This window comes from Lactuca virosa, chromosome 8 (assembly GCF_052849685.1).
Source record: "Lactuca virosa cultivar CGN04683 chromosome 8, Lactuca_virosa_CGN04683_v6, whole genome shotgun sequence".
NCBI classification, from domain to species: Eukaryota; Viridiplantae; Streptophyta; class Magnoliopsida; order Asterales; family Asteraceae; genus Lactuca; species Lactuca virosa.
In genome coordinates this window covers 109,542,495-109,560,295 of record NC_136433.1, presented here as the reverse complement: position 1 = coordinate 109,560,295, position 17,801 = coordinate 109,542,495, and positions in this window count along the sequence as shown.

Here is a 17,801-nt window from a genome sequence, read left to right as displayed (position 1 = left end):
ACAATCACATTTCGAATGAATTTTGGCTAATAGTCTAGCAGTCTACAACACCTTTTTCCGTTGCAATAGCCTTCGAATCCTATTGATGGTCAAAATTACATTGAAACATCTATTGTCTATCCCTATTATGTCCTTATATGCTTAACCCATCTTCATATGGCCTACATCAAGCCTCACTTAGCCCAACAACTTCTAGCGTTGCCCACCAAGCCTTCCAGTGCTGCCTACCAGGCCTTCAACCCACTGCTAAAATGTAATTGTCACATTAAAAAGAGTTTAGATATATTGTAACATCCCAAAAATATTAAGTAAAAATTTCATTTTTAAGTCAACCAAATTCCATCATATATATTCATATCAAACCATCAAAAGTATACTAATGTGAAAATAGTTATCAGAGTAAAATCCCAAAATCATAAAAATGCTAAACACGGGTGGATGCGTTTGCGATCAAGTCAGGCCCTTCCCCTTCGAAGCGGAAGTACCTGAAACATAAACTTAAACCGTAAACACAAAACTTAGTGATTTCCCCAAATACCACATACCATACATCGTACATACATATCATACTATAGCATATACGAGTCTATTTCACCCCTGAGTCCCTTCTAATTCTCTGATTCCCTTCTGAATCCCTGAGTCCCTTCCGACTCGTCGATTCCCTTCCGACTCTCTGAGTCCCTTCTGACTCCTTCAGTATCTTTCAATCGGTACGGGTCTATTTCACCCCCTACAACTAAGCATACCGTCATACTAGCAAGAGTCACGAAGGCAACAAGCACACACAAGCATATCAGTAAGTGTCACAAAGACCACTACTATCCTACAACATAATCCAATGGGCCATAATTGGTGCCTTTGACCCATAAGCACAGTGAGGAAACTCACCTCAATCTGAAGATGAACAAATCATGTAACATCCCAACCGTCAGGTATCATTATTATTCCATTTAGGTTTCATGTTTTAAGGTCTACTCGACAAGTTGACGTTGTGACTCGTCGAGTAGCAGCGGGTCAGGACACGTCATTTAATGAGTGACTCGGCGAGTCGGCATGGGGAACTCGACAAGTAGGAGCTGGCAGTGGAAACCCTAAATTTCAGGGTTTTGCACCCTATATATTGGACCATTAGCGCCTCCCACTGTCCTCTATCACCCCTTGAGAGCCAGAAACCCTAATTTTCGTGAGTGTGAGTTTGGAGAGTGTTTTGGAGCTTTGAGAAGTGATTTTGTGAAGGAAACTTGTAGATCAAGAGGCTAGCATCAAGGATTTCATGTGGATCCAGAGTCTACTTCAGCTTGGGCACGTTTTGGAGGTAACAAGCTATTACCTTGACCTCTTTGCTTCTAGAATCTTTCATATGTGATGATTAGGGCTTTCTTTAGCTATTCATGAAGGGATTATGGTATAGGAGCTAGATCTGAAGTTGAAACTTCAGATCTGAACCTCTTTTGAGTCCTAAGTCCATAAAGTTCTTATTAGGGTCATGAAGGAACCCTTGTTTATGAGTAAAGTCCCATTCAAAGCTTAGATGTGGATTTTGAGTCATGCAAATACGTAAAGGTAGCAACCTTACGTTGCTAATGCACTCTAGGGACCTAGATCTACTGTTTGGATCAAAGGGGTAGTCCAAAATCGCTTGATCATGAGAGTATGCGTATGGACTCGGCGAGCCAGGTAAGGTTTTGTCCAAATTAGTCCCGCTTGGACTCGGCGAGGTCTGGGAAATGACTCGGAGAGTCAGTTTGGACTTCCAAGCTGAGTCGCATATCGACTCGGCGAGTCTGCTAGAGACTCGGCGAGTCGAGTCGAGAAATTCTGGAATCAGAAGGGGCTCGAAGCAGAGAAAGTTATATCCAGCAAACAGGTCAACATGGACTGTTGACCATTGACCAGAGACTTGACTTGACTGTGGGATGTCTTGTACCTCCTAAGGGCATTTTGGTAATTTGAGTAATTATGGTGTGGACCACTTATGGGTACAGGCGAGGTGGTTGGAGCTATATCGGGAGGTGTGGATAGTATCATTCCGAGCTGCTAGCAAGGTGAGTTATCCTCACTATATCAATAGGGTCTAAGGCACCAAGGCCGGCCCCTTTTAGTTGTTATCTTGGTTACAATATGCTACATGTGGTTATGATCTGTTAGATCGGTAACAGGATAGACAGTATGTTGTTATGCTCTTATGATCCGTTAGGATTGAATGTTAGTGGCATGTTTAGGTCGGTGCTTTGGTTAGGAAAGATTACTATGATCGATGATCTGTGAGATAGTTATATCTGATGTATGTATATGCTAGCCTATGTTAGTCTTGTGCACATGGTTATTGGTTTGATGTTTGGGTTGAGGCGGTCCTGCTTTGTGCTGAAGGCCAACATACCCTACGAGCGGTCCGGAAAGACTGTAGGCCCGTATGGCGGTCCAGTCATACCGAAGGCTCGGGATAGATCCAGATAGACTGAAGGCCCGTTTGGGCGGTCCAGTCAGGCCAAAGGCCCAGTATGCATGTTGTTGATTATCTGTTATTGATATGGTATTATCGGTGTGGTACTGGTATTTTGGGGGTAGCTCACTAATCCCTCGGGTTTACAGTTTCAGTGTATTGTTTCAGGTACTTCCGGATATTGTGGCAAGGCAAAGGCTTGACCGTACCGCTCCTCATCCATATGATTATACTTTTGGGACACTCTGATGAATAATATTTTGAAAACATTTTTGTAAAACTCGATTTGGTTTTATGGTTGAAAAAGTTTAAATTTGACTTAAATTTTTTTTGGATGTTACAAATCACCCTCTTGGGCTACTGCTACCACGACTCCTCACACTAAACATATCTAAAATTAACCCTAATAAATAATTCTGGTAATTACCCATAATAAATGGTCCAGATTATAATCTAACATTCTTGTAACATCTGGGATTTATAAGGTATTAATTATGTTATTATAAGACTAATGAATTGAATTGGTTTAGGATTGGACCATTGGATCCTCATGTTTGGGCTGAGAAGCACTAGACTAATAAGCTAGATCTCCCTACGGGGCATTGCACGTTTAGCCAGACCTCTCCGCTCGTGCTTCTCCTTGCGTCTTGCACTAGAACAGGGAAATCGCTACTAAAGCACTTTCTCTCATGAATTGAAAGAGTTCTATCTGGGTCAAAATGCTATCATACGCGGGGCGTACTATGCCATGTACGCTCAGCGTACTCATGAGATGAAGGCGCGAATGCCATGCACGAATGCCCAGCGTACCAAAGGGTACGCTACAGACTCTAAAACCCTAAATTTTAGGGTTTGATCCCTATATAAAGAACCTTATGCCCTTAGTCCATCCTCCCTCTCACCCTTTGACAGCCACCGTAAAAACCCTAACCCATATTTATGTGTTCTTGTGATTTGGTAGCCATTTGAGAGCTTTGTGGTGTTGTTTTGGTGTTTTGGAAGAGAAAGAAGCTTGAAGAAGGAGCAAGGATTCGAAGGGAACTTGTAGATCCAGGGGATTAGCACCATTTCTGACTCATTTGAGGTATCAAGCTTCAAACGTGACCATTGCATGCTTAGTTATAAAGTTGGGGTGTTTTATGGGTTATTTTGACTCCATTGTTGGGGTTTCTTGTATCTTGATAGTTTCAGACCATAAGAGTTGTCCTTTTGTGCTCTTGGAAGCACTTAGAGTCATATAAATCGGACCTTGATGGTTAAGCCACAACAATGCAAGTGTTTGATGGTCACCAAGTTTGTTTAAGGAGTAAAATCATGTTTTGACCCCCATCCATGCATGCAAGCACATAAAGTTTGTGACTTTATGGATTAGGATGTCTTAAAGGACCTGGATCTATGTTCTGGACGTGAATACTTAATGGATTAAGTTACAAATGGAGCCCCAAGGAAGCTGGCCAGTACACTGGGCGTACACCCTGGTACGTTGCGCGTACTGGGTCAACTTCCCGTTTTCGGTCAAGGCCAGCGTACGTTGGGCGTACGTGCCAGGTACGCCGCACGTACGCATGCAGAGTGGCGAGCTTGGGTTTTTGGGCCTTAGAAGTTTAGGCCTCATGGCCCACTGTAGAGTAGAGTCTCTAGGCCTAGGAACTGAGATTTAAAGTATTGGGCCTCTTAGACCATAATGGGCCACGCGAAATTACTTATTTTGGGCTAAGGATTTATTGGGCTTTCGATAAGGCCCATTTGAGGAGTTGGGCCCAGTTTAGAAAAATTGGGCCATTAGTGGGCATTTAATGGGCCATTAGTGGGCTTAGAAAGATAAGATGGAATTGGGCTGTGGGTATGGTCCAAATAAGACCAAGGGGTAAAATGGTCATTTTACCCTAAGAAGTATTATGGATTTTGACTAAATGTTGTTATGATAATGATAGTCGGGGAGTCTTCGGAGCAGCCATTGGGGATTTCTTACTGTGAGATTCGACACTCAGCTTTGCGAGGTGAGTTACTTTCCAGTAGAAGTGGGTCTAAGGCACCAATGTCGGCCCACTAATAGGTGAATATAGTAGAGATGATTGTCTTTGTGATAATTGTCTGGTATGTCATGATGTGTTATGCCTTATGTGCTAGTATGCTATGATATTGTGTGATAGGGGTAGGAGGGGTGGGATAGACCCCGTTACCGGTCGAAAGGATCGAAGGGGTAGGCCAGCACCATGATATGCTAGGCAGTATGTGATTTATGCATTATGTATTAGAATGATATATGGTAGTGGTAGGGGTGAAATATTCCCCGGTACCGGTCGAAAGGACCGAAGGGGTAGGCCAACACCCTGATATGCTAGACAGTTACCGGTCGAAAGAACCGAAGGGGTAGGCCAGCACCCTGATATGCTAGGTAGTTACCGGTTGAAAGAGACCGAAGGGGTAGGCCAGCATCCGGATATGCTAGGCAGTATGCGTATTGTATGGTATGTGGTATGATGGGGGAACTCACTAAGCTTTGTGCTTACGGTTTACAGTTTTGGTTTCAGGTACTTCCTCTTCGAAGGGAAAGGAGCCGGCATGATCGTAACGCATCACACTACATTTTCCACACATGAGATTCTTGGGAGTTATACTCTGATGTTGTTTTATCATGACATGATTTGATTATTGATACATTGGTTTTGGATATGAGTTGTTTCTATGATGTTTTCAGACAAATGGTTTTATAATTATTAAATTAAAAATGAAATTTTTGGTCTTAAATTTTGGGATGTTACAATTCTAAGGGTAAAAGACCATTTCACCCTTCTATTAATTGACCTATCTAGCCATGGCGCAAACCTATAAAGACCTAAGGCCCAAAAATGGCCCAAATGACCTTTTGGTGAGTACGCCAAGTGTACCACCCCATTACGCCCAATATACACTCCTTAACAGCAAAGGAAGTCGGGGCTGAACACGTTACGTTAAGCGTACCTAGAGGTTACGCTCAACGTACTCCCTTAAAGCCCAAAATCCATAGTAAGCACTTAATACCTAAAGTCTAAACGTACAAATCACAGATCTACCTCTTGGAAATGTCTCAACTGATAAAGTCGCCAACTTGATGACTTTGCATGGCTCAAAGAAGCCCAAACCCAATTTCTAACCTTTTAACTTCATAGAATGAACATCAACTCATGCATGGATGAACCAAAGTCATTAAGATATAATTTTTATGCTTAAGGGACCTCAGAAACATCAATAAATGTTAACCTAAACTTCTAGAGTAGCTTTTACTCACATGAATCAACCCATGGGACCAAAATATGCTAAAAAAAACCCTAAGCTAACTAGATCTAAGAAATGAATCATCAAGGTTGAGACTTTATACCTCCAGAAAGATGATCAATATGAACAAGGTCTGGATCTACAAGCTTCAAACCAACTAATGATTCTCTAATGAGCTCTTCCTTCTTTAAAATGTACCAAAAGCACACCAGATCACTCAAAAGGCTCAATACTCTCTCAAAAGGGGCTAGGGTTTCGAGGGGATTGCTTTGGGACAATGGGGGTTGGTGACGAGAGAGGCCTTGAGGTCATAAGGTGTTTAAATAGGGTTCAACCCCTAAAATGTAGGGTTTTGCACTATGCATGAGTATGCTAAGCGTACTCATAAGTATGCTAAGCGTACTCATAAGTACGCCCAGCGTACTAGATGAAATCCGCGATCACTTTTAATGAGTTGCGCTCAACGTAACCCACAATTACGCTTAGCGTAATGGCTTTCCATGCACTAAACAATTATTTAAAAACAAGAGGAATTTACTTGGGAACCGGACGTTACATAAATGGTAATGTTCGCTTATAATACATGGTATGTATACTCCATGAATTATATAAATCACATTGGGAGCTTATGACAAGTGCTTGTACTTCTAAAACTCGGAGTTGGATCGAGGCTTTTGATTTGATAAACCAAATAGATAAAACATCATTGTGAGTTTATGTTCATATATGTGTGTACTGTGTGATTGTGTATGCTTATATGCTTACTTTTTCGTCCATGATTCATGTTAGTTCTTAAGTGTACCCGTGAATTTTATTATTGTTTATATTATTTTGAGGGATGTGTTGGGGGTCGATTATCGATATCCCATGGAGTCCGGGTGAGACAATCAGAGGGGCTTCTGGACTCGCTGCCCAATGGGAGTCAGGGGTAAGTATAGTACATTGGAATAATCAACGCCTATGTAATACATTGTAAGCATGTATTTCCATGTGATTCATTATGGTTTATTGCATATAATTAGGCGTGTTAAACCTAGCAAACATAGAGGTGTAATAAAAATCACTGGTTGTTTGAACAAAAAGGTAGTGTATAGTAAGCAGGATCGAATCCACAAGGACACGTCCTAAAGTTTATGTCTTTTTTGCGTAAGACACAATCACTAGTCCTAACAGATAATTAAAAGGGTGGTTTTAATTTTTAAATAAATGTTAAAAATAATTGCATTACATGATATAAAACCACATAAAAATAAACTTATTAAAATTCAATATTAAAAGACGAATTCATTTTCATCATAACTCTTCTAGTTATGAAAATAATTGATCGATCTTGTTATTTAAAATATGCTAAGCCTAAGTTGGTATTGAAAACTACAAACTTGCTCGAGAAATTTTCTTTGACCAAGTTGTCGGTTGAAAATAAGTTTTTTGAGTTAAACTTGATTTTTTTACTTAACTAATTTAGAAGAATCACATTAAAATTAATATAAAAATTCTCAACAGTATTTGATACTTCTCACCAGCTCGGAAACGTTAAAATATGTAAAATCTGTTTACATCAAGACTAAATTCCATAACATAACCAAATTTATGTTTGTTACTTTTTATCAATCAATAAAACAATTATAGATTTACTAACTCAATTAACTGAAATAAATAAACTTTAATTCAAACGGCCAACAAGAACTGAATTAAAACCAAACACTTAGTTAACACAAAAAGTGATATTTACTAGACAGAAACACATATAAAAAACAAAGTCTAATGATTATTTGTATAAAAAGTTGTAGTCGATGTGAAACTGAAATCTAATGTTTTTAGCCAAACATGACTAAAAACATATCAAAAACAATAAATGTAAAACCAGAAAAATAAACAGTCTTATAAAACTAAACAAATACGTCAAATCCTAGTCTCCATATCTCGGGAATCGTTGAAAAAACATTAAAAATTCGCCAAAAGTCATTAGGAATTGCTAGAAATCACTAGGGTTTTATTATACGGTCAGAGGTTCTACTTATAAGGAAGCAGCAACATGGTAAGGATAATGGGCGAAAAGCATGACCTTGTTTTGAGGATCACACCATTTGCTAAAAAAAACACGCCTCGGTGGATTAAAAGAAGCATTATCTAATTTGAGAAAAAAGTTGAAAAACATGGCTTGTGTAGTGAAAACGTGGCCGTGTTTTGGTGTCGTAGTCTCCGATTGCTGAAAATTGAAATGTATCCATCTCGACATGAAAACATGACTCATGTTGTGGAAGCATGGTCGTGTTTAGTCATGTGGTCTTCATGCATTATTTAAATACCCAAAATATTACCTAGAGAACATCAAAGGTAAAGCATGATCGTGCTTGGGAAAACAAGACATAGAACAATGTTTCGCGTGTTTCGGCCTTTAGATGTTCATTCCAAGCTGCTTCATTCCAGCGTAAGCTTCCTTAGGCGTTTATAGATCTGGTTATGCACCAAGCTCTAATTTGCATCCATTCGCATTTAAATGTTGCTCCATAATAGTTATCTTGAAAAAACACATCAAAATATAAGTAGTACAGACATTCTTCAATTAAGCACAAGTTGTCCATTCCATCACTAAAAACGCAAAAAATATGAAAAAAATGATATGCAAAACAAAAGTAAATTCGGCAAAAGGATGCATCTAACACTTACCTTTTAGTGGTTTAAACTTTTCAGGACAAGTAGATAAAGATAAGAACAATGTAAGTTGAACGATTAGTGATTGACGTTTGAAGCCTACTTTTGGTTTAGTTATATGTTATACTTTTGGGTTGTATATTGGTCTAGTTATATTTTATACTTTTAGGTTGTATATAGTTTGTACGTTTCAAGTAGACATGTCCCCAATGATTATTTTGTGGTATGTTATGTAATTATTAAGCCTTAACTTACGTATTCTAGGTTGTTAAATGGTATCCCGTATTTTGAGGTTTTTGAAATGATCATCATCTAATAATGGTTCGGTAAATGTTTGTTATGTAAGTGCGGTGTTACATTACATACATCTTAAATTTTAAATATAACATATTCTAAATATAAATCCAGTTCGGTCTTCAACTAAAACACTTAATCTGAACACATTTCAAAATACATTGGTTAGGCTTGGAAAGCCTAGTGACCATTACTGAGGTTATAAACACCTTTAAAAACACCAAAAGATTAGTTATAATTTATATACGGGGAAAGAAGCATTTCATCGATAGAAACATTTCAAAACATCATCAAATCTTATCATAAGCTTTAAACAGAATGCAATGCAACATCCTTCTACTTCTTGAATCGCAAGTCAATCTCAAAGTCCAACACCTTAATATGATTGGTAAAATGGACACGCAAATACTTATGATATTACAAGATGCATTCCATGGGTATTTTATAAAACTAGAACATAGCATGCTAAATATTGTTCTCTGCATCCACTAGGAACACGTAAGTTATCACACAAGGATCACACAAGGGATAAAACAATCCATCGTGCAAGTGAGGACATATGAGCTTCATAAAATCTCACTTATCGTTTCTCACTTTGGTTCCAAGTTTCAAGTTGTCAAACAAGTCTCTAACCCATCCTAAAGTGAGTACACTTCATAATGATCAAAACTCATTTCAGAAACTAAAATTTATGTCCCTAATTTAGAAACTCTTTAAAAAAATCATTTCGTGAATGAAAAAAAAAATTACATATACTCCCTCCGTCCCAAAATTATAGTCCATCTTTTCTTTTTGGTTTGTCCCAAAATAATAGTCTACTTTTAAAAATAAATAACATTTTTACCAAAATACCCAATTATTATTACTTAACCAACTAAGCATTTAATGGAACATTAAATGCAAAGTAAAGACAAAACTGTCATTTTATTAAATAAAGTTAGTGGTAATTAATATTTTTCTTAATAGGTGTGTTTTTTTGTCTGTGGACAATAATATCGGGACGGAGGGAGTAGTATTTTACATAAGGTACTCATCTCATATCTTAGTTCAATGAAGGAAATGAAGTACATACTAGATTATGGCACATGTGTTTTTGGTAAGAAGCTTACCTTAAGAGCATGGGTTATCTATATTCTTAACAATCTCTTCAAAGTGTTTGAGGAATTATATATATATATATATATATATATATATATATATATATATATATATATATATATAATCATCCAATAACCATCATTACACAACCTAAATTAAACTATCAAACTAAATCCCCAAAAGCCAGGTTTGCACGACATTGCAAAAATTTACAAGGTTCTCTAACTAGATCTGCAAAGCCTTACAACTGAATTACAAGGCATTACAACCTTGCACTTCGATGACACTCTTTCCTGTGCAAATCTAACCTTGTTGCAAGGCCTTATATTGTTGAACCAAATTAAGGAATTCTTTTGTGGTTTTTGCCAAATTTGATTTTAACACTCCCAACACTAATTTAAACAATTATAATGCTAGTAGTAGGTTCAAAACGTTATTTAAACATGTCATAAACATCATATATCATCATTGAATTATTGAAGGTATGGATTGAAGTGATCATCTCAGAAATAGGGTTTCTATCATGATTTTTATTAAGGATTATTTAATCAGCTTCTAATAATATTACCACCTTTTTAACATGCTCAATTTATAAATTTAATGAATTATGGATGTTGTTTTTGTCAAAATCAAGCCTAGAACTCCACTAAAACACCAAAAACTCACTTTCAATTCAATAGAAGGATTCAACACCGTGATTTTAGACTTAAAACTACTTATGAATACATCTAAAACTTAATACTAAACCTAATCTATACACAAAAATCAGATTCCAATATATTCATGGATGAATTCATGAAGCTAGAGTTTCAAACCACCATTAAAGCTTCATAAACTACTTCTTGATCATAGATATAAACTTACATCATTAGATTAGTGTTAGAGCTTAGAATTCAAAACTTAACTTGATATAATCATGAGTTTCATAGTAGAATTCACATTTGAGGAACATTTGAATCTTAAACAACAAAGAGTTGTAAGTATGGCTACCTTACAATCTTCTTCTTGAGGAATTGTCTTAGAAATGTAATTAAGTCTTCAAATTAGCTTCTAATTTCACCATTGCACTCTCAAAATTGATTCTCCTCTTTCCCTAGTCTAACTTCTAATCGATATGTATTGAACTATAATTATCACATACTTCTAATGTCGTAATGTGGAGAATGGGGAAATCCAGGGGGGGTTAAGCTCATATTTTCAGTGGTTTTTGCACTAAAAATCATTTTTTTAATTACCAAATAAGACTAGGAAACTATATCGTTGTTAATGTGAGTACTCTAACTTTAAATGTTTATTAAGGAAGAAATCATTTGATGTTTTTCATTCGTTTGAATTAATTTGTTTATGCTGCTACGAAGTTGGGGATTTTAACTTGTAATTCATTTTCAATGGAGATGGAAAAGAGAAATGGTTAAAAGAAGGTTGTGACGGTATATGTTTTGCGGTGAGTCCTACGCTAAAAAGTCAAAAAAATGGTAATGCCAATTTATCTAAAAATTATGTATCTTATTTTAAATTCTAAAAAAGATGTCACAACGGAAAACCTTGAAATATTTTATTATAGGTCAAAGCGCTCAAATTAAAAAAAAAAAAATAATAAGATTTTTTGAGAACAAATAAATCATTCTAAAAAATACAAAAAAAAATGAAAACAAATTCAACAACATACTGCCTTTAACAAAAAAAAAATCTAATTTTAACAACTTTTTCTAACAAAAAAAAAAACAAAACTACAAAAATTGTCCATATGGTATGCAATTTTTTTAGGTTTTGACCATGTTTGCTTGTGACAAAACAACAAACCCCGATTTTTTTTTGCTTCGTGGTCCTTTTGACCATGTTTGCTTGTGATTTTGGTCACTCAGACAACTGAAAAGACTAAAATGCCCTTTCTGATATTTTTTTATGTTTTTTCATTTTAATTTAAAAGAAAAAAAAAAATAGTTAATTAACTTGGTCCATCTCTCTCTCAAAAACATCTTCATAACACACAGGCTCCATATTTTCTTCCTTTGTTCTTCAAAACAGATACACTTTATTAAAAAGGGCTAATGTCATAAAAACCATCAAATTTTTAAGGTTTTGTCGGTTTTGCCCAAAGTTGAATTTTGTGTCCGTTTTTACCTTAATATTTTCCAAAAAATGTTCGGTTTTACCCTTTTACCGGTGATAACAGGTTACCATTATATCAACTTCGAAATAAACCCTTAAGTTTACAGTTTTTTTACGTTTTTACCCTTAAGTTTATAATTTTTTTTTTGCACTTTCATCCTATGTATTTTTTTCCATATTATACGTATTCATGCAGAAAAATCATATTTATATACGAAAAACATTTAACTAAATATTGTATTTACATTTTTTTAATGTTATTTCCTTATATATATATATATATATATATATATATATATATATATATATATATATGTGTGTGTGTGTGTGTGTGTGTGTGTGTGTGTGTGTGTGTGGGGGGGGGGGGTTTCTTGGATAAACCATTTAATATGTAAAAAAAACAAATTAATATGTTTTTAGAACTACAAATACGTATTTTTATGTATTTAAAAATATACATATCAATCAAAAAAACTTGTTCAATCATAAACATGTTTATATAAGTATATACATATATTTTTAGAAGTGTAAATATGTATTTTGATATATGTTTTTTTAAAAGTATAAATATTTTTTTAGAAGTATAGATACATATTAATATATAAAAATGTAAAAATATGTATTTATACTTCTAAAAACTATATCTATAAAACATGTATTCATAATTCTAAAAATATTATTTATCTTTTTAAATGGTATAGCCTTGCAAACACACACACACACAAACAAACAAACATATATATATATATATATATATATATATATATATATATATATATATATATAAATATATATATATATTTAATACAATATTTAATTAAATTTTTTTTTGTATATAAATATGATTTTTCTGCATGAATACGTATATTATGAAAAAATATACTTAGGGTAAAAGTGTAAAAAAATTATAAATTTAAGGGTAAAAATGCAAAAAAAAAAAAACGGTAAACTTAAGGGTTTTTTTTGCGAATTTAATATAATGGTAACCTGGAAAACCTGTTATCACCGGTAAAACAGTAAAACCGAACATTTTTTTGAAAATGTTAGGGTAAAAACAGACATAAAATTCAACTTTGGGCAAAAACCGACAAAACCCTGAAAACTTGAGAGTTTTTACGACTTAACCCTGTTAAAAAACGCATACACACATGCACTCAAGAACATCTACCTCTCTCTCTCACACATATATACACATAATTAGTTCTCTTTCTCTCACAAACATCAATCTGGGTTTGGTTGCAAGGGAGGAAAAACGTGAATGATTTCCGAGATTTGACTTTCTCAGTTGTGCCCACATGCAGCTCCAATAGAAAGCTGATAAACCTGTTTACAAAATCAAACAAAAATCAAACACTAAAACTAAATACTAAAACAGAGCAATGGAAATACTAAAACAGAGCAATGGTGAAACAAACCTCTCTTTCATTAAACATTGGAACTTGAACAAGAACCAAAGGGTAAACAGAGTTACCCAATTCAACATCATCTTTGAATGATTCCCATTTATTACGTTTTTCTGCTTTTTTTCCCAAACAATTTCTTGAGTACAACCACCAAAGCCATGTAAACTTTCTCCATGAACAACATTACAGACATAGCAAGAGAAACATACATCAACATTCTCAACAATGGCACCTCTAATGGTGCCTTGATTTGGCCCCCGATCACCATGATTCGCCCTGTGATGTCGTCCCCACCATTTGTAAACGATTCTAGTGGAATTTTAATCGTTGGAATCGTCCCCATTTTCTTGTTTGTAGAGAAAGAAAAACAAGAAACTGAAAACACAGAAAACAGAGGATGCTGTATTTTCTGTTTTTTGCTGTTTTAGGTTGGATTTTGATCGTAAATACAACAAAATTCTCGAATTTTAAAGTGAACCCATTTGATTTTAGAGCGGAATTGAAAGTTTTACCGAAGAGATTTTTATAAAGATTTAGTAATCAAAGAAAATATGGAAATATTTTTGCTTCTATATTGAGAGAGAGAGAGAGAGAGAGAGAGAGAGAGAGAGAGAGAGAGAGAGAGAGAGAGAGAGAGAGAGAGAGAGAGAGAGAGAGAGAGAGAGAGAGAGAGAGAGAGAGAGAGAGTATGTGGGCCCCTATTTTTATTTTATATATATAAATACTTATAGGGAAAAAAATAAATATAATAAAGACAATTTAGTCTTTTCAATTTACCGAAATACCAAAATCACAAAAAAACTACCTCAAAATGACCATCAATCCAAAAAAGTTGTGGTTTTAAGTAAAACCCCAAAAAATTGCATAGCATAGAGACCATTTTTGCAATTTTGTCCAAAAAAAATATATCCTCTAAAAAATAACAATAAGTTGTTAGGGAGGAAAGAGTCGTTTCCCTCTTCCCGCCGAAACCGCTAAACCCTAGGCGGAGGGTATCGAACCCGTCCAACCCCAAAACCGCCGACACCATCTACTTCAACTTTTCGTCTTTGAGTTGTCTCCCCAGCAGGTTCCTCAAACCGCTAAACCCCTCTCTTTCTCTCTTGTTTTCATCATGTCCATCCATTTCCTCCTCCAACCCGCTATGACTCATTCCTCCCTTATAGTGGTCAAATCATGTTGGTTCTTTTTTAGATCATTTGTGAGGCCGTCTGTGTAACGCTAGGGGTGTTCAAAACCGGATATCCGTATTTCGGATATCCGAAAATTTCGGATAGTTGATATCAATATCTGTATCCGTATCCAAAGTTTCGGATACGGATACGGATTCGGATACTAAACCGGATATCCAAAAAAATCATCTTCATTGTTGTTTAAAAAACTTACAATTTACAAAATCTATTTAATAAATAATAATGTAACAAAATAAATTAACAATTGAAAACTTATACAACTAAAAACTACAAACTGTCATACGCTAGTGCTCGTTAAATGCCTCAAATCAAGAGCAAACTTATACTTTGTTATCTTTGTTTTTGAAACCAAATATATTCCAGTGATTGAGTATTAAATATTAACATATAAAATAGTATAAACCAACATCCATTTACTATGTAAAAAAGCTTCACAGCGGACGAAGACATAAAAAAACAATTCAAATATGAACTCCTATCTAAAACGCATGAATTAATGTTTGCTTTATTTTTGAAACAACAATCAGTGATTCCACTAATGGAATACTAATAAACCAACGTTCATTTACAAAGTAAAACGAGTTTCATATTCAAACAAATAAAATACGTACTCATACACTAAAGGTATACACAAACAAAAAAAAACACGTAACACACAAACGCTAAGTCACTAACAAAGTCTTTCTGATCCCATTTTCTAATAATAAATAAATTAAAGATATTAATAAAAAAAATCGGATATTGCATATCCGAAATATCGGAAAATTCATAAAATCACTATCCGTATCCGTATCTGGAAAAACGGATATCCGAAAATTCGGATAGTTTCAATTCGGAATTTCGGAGTTTTGAATATGGATATTTTTGAACACCCCTATGTGACGCGGTTACTTAGTGAGACATGACTTCAACATTTACGTCCTCATATCATATCTTAATGTGATTATGGTGATCTGATGTTGTTGTTACAATTATAATAGTCAAATAAGAAAAAAAAATGCTAAAATTAAATGGCTCTATTGCGAAAAGTACATCTTATTATGATAACAAGCTAATCTGCAATAAAAGTTTATGGTGGTCGTGATTAGATTTTTTTTTCAAAATGAAGAATAAGTTTAATCAAACAAATAAAATATAAATATTTAAATCATGAAATTAAACTAATGCCATAGGCATGTTCTAGAAGAAATAGATGTTTTAAACTTCTAATAAACGAGGAGAGTTGGTATGTGAGTAAGTGGGTTCCACACGTATACCTGTAAACGTAGACTTTGACATTTTAGGCTATTTGGAAATTAGAGATCGAAAGTCAAATGGGTTTTCGGAAACCATTTAATGAGTTCTGTGGTTTGGGTTGACTTACTAACCAAACACCTTGGATCAATTACCCTTAGTTTTGTACTACAAGCTTGTATTTTAAAATTGTATTTATCAAAGTCTTCTGATTTCAAAATTAATCACATAAACATAAACATAGCAGAAGTTTTATCAAGTGTAGGTCCTTTTTTTTTTTTTTTTTTTTAAATTTTAAAAAAAGAGTGCAAATCAACTCCCCTCTTATCACCGCAGAAATCATGTTTTAGCATCGCTTCACCATCTCTCCATTACACTGCTACAAATTGGTCGCTTCTCTGTTATCACCATTAGCCTATTTTTCATCAACATATTTCAAATATAATCTATATACGGGCTCTGTTTTCTCAATCCCCTCAGCAAGAAAGGGTGACCAATAAATTTAAACATGAACAATTTATTTTGGTTTCTTGTCATGGAATCATCATCAGTGAAAAGTGAAACTAGATTGGGGAACAGAGACAATGACAAGCAAACATTGAAGGGATTCTAATTGGTTTCTCTCCATTGAATAACCTAAAAATATTACGGTTGTGGGCCTAAATTCTAACTGATTCCTGAAATTATAGAATTATTTGTAGATTTAATTCTTGTGTATACGTGGTTTCATATTGCTAATGGTCTCCAGTGAGCGAAATACAAGATCTCTGCGATTTGTTTGCATCTTGATCTTTATCTCATTTATATTTTATTTACCTTTGACACCTAATTAGATATACAATGTTGTCGAATAGTCAAAATGATGCGAGTATTCATTCATGAAAAACATAGACATTGTTTGCGCAACAACCAACTTGAAGGAAGAAAAAAAAACGACCCCAAAGTTTTTTCATATTTCTACTGAAAATTCAACATCGCCTCTATGCAATCTCAAAATATTCAAAAGAACATATTTCAATCAAACTATGGTCCCTCATAAAAGCATCTAATTATTTCCAACACTTTCCAAGAATTATAACATAATTTGCAACCACAAAATCTCCAAACAAAAACTAGTAATGGAAATACAATTTTAGCTCTTATCCGATAAATCTTCATTTGGACCCCATATCACCTCAGTATACTCGACTACTACCCATCTGGAACCTGTATCTGAAACACTTAGTTTTCACTTTTAGTTTTCAATTACTATGATTTTTAATCATAAAAATGATATGCAACAATCAACATAATCATCATCACACCAAATCTATTTCTTTAAATTCTAATAAAAATTGTTTTCCAAAGTTTCCTTATTTAGAAACTTACTTCCCATAAAAATGTCATTCATGTAAGGTACTCTAAGTTTCCATTTCTTATTGTTAACATGTGTTTTTTTTATCAATGTTTATCCATAAAATAGCATTTTACACTACTAATTCCAATCTACATAAAGTTTCCATTTTTTACTATTTAAGCATCCTACTTACCATAAAGGGTTTACACACCGTTTTGAATGTCTTTCAAGTAATTTACAATTCACTTTTTTCTTCTAAATACATAGTAATACTTTAGTTATTCATCCCTCTAATTCATACATGTAAATAGCACCGTACTTTCGAACTTTCCAATTTTAAAAACTTTTTTCCATCTAAGACTTTAACACATAGCAATAAATACATTATCATCATTCTTAACCAACATATCTCCCTTTTACCAATTAAACAACATTTCTCATATTATACATCTTTATTTCATTCTTGCATCTCTAGACTCCATTCATTAGTGATACGCTTCCAATTGTTTTTAGTCACATACATCATCCATTGCATTTAGCATAACATCTAATGGTACCAAATGTCCTAAATTACCAATTATAACCACTCTTTACATTTAATTGTCTACTAGCATCTTGAAAGTCATATATGTATATCCATCTTTCAAATTCAGTCAACTGGCTATCACCTTCAACCTCAAGAACACAACCAATAATTGCATTTTTCTGCATCTTTTCATCAATATAACCAAGATTACTTGCACAATTTCATCATGCATTAATTCCCAAGAACCCAA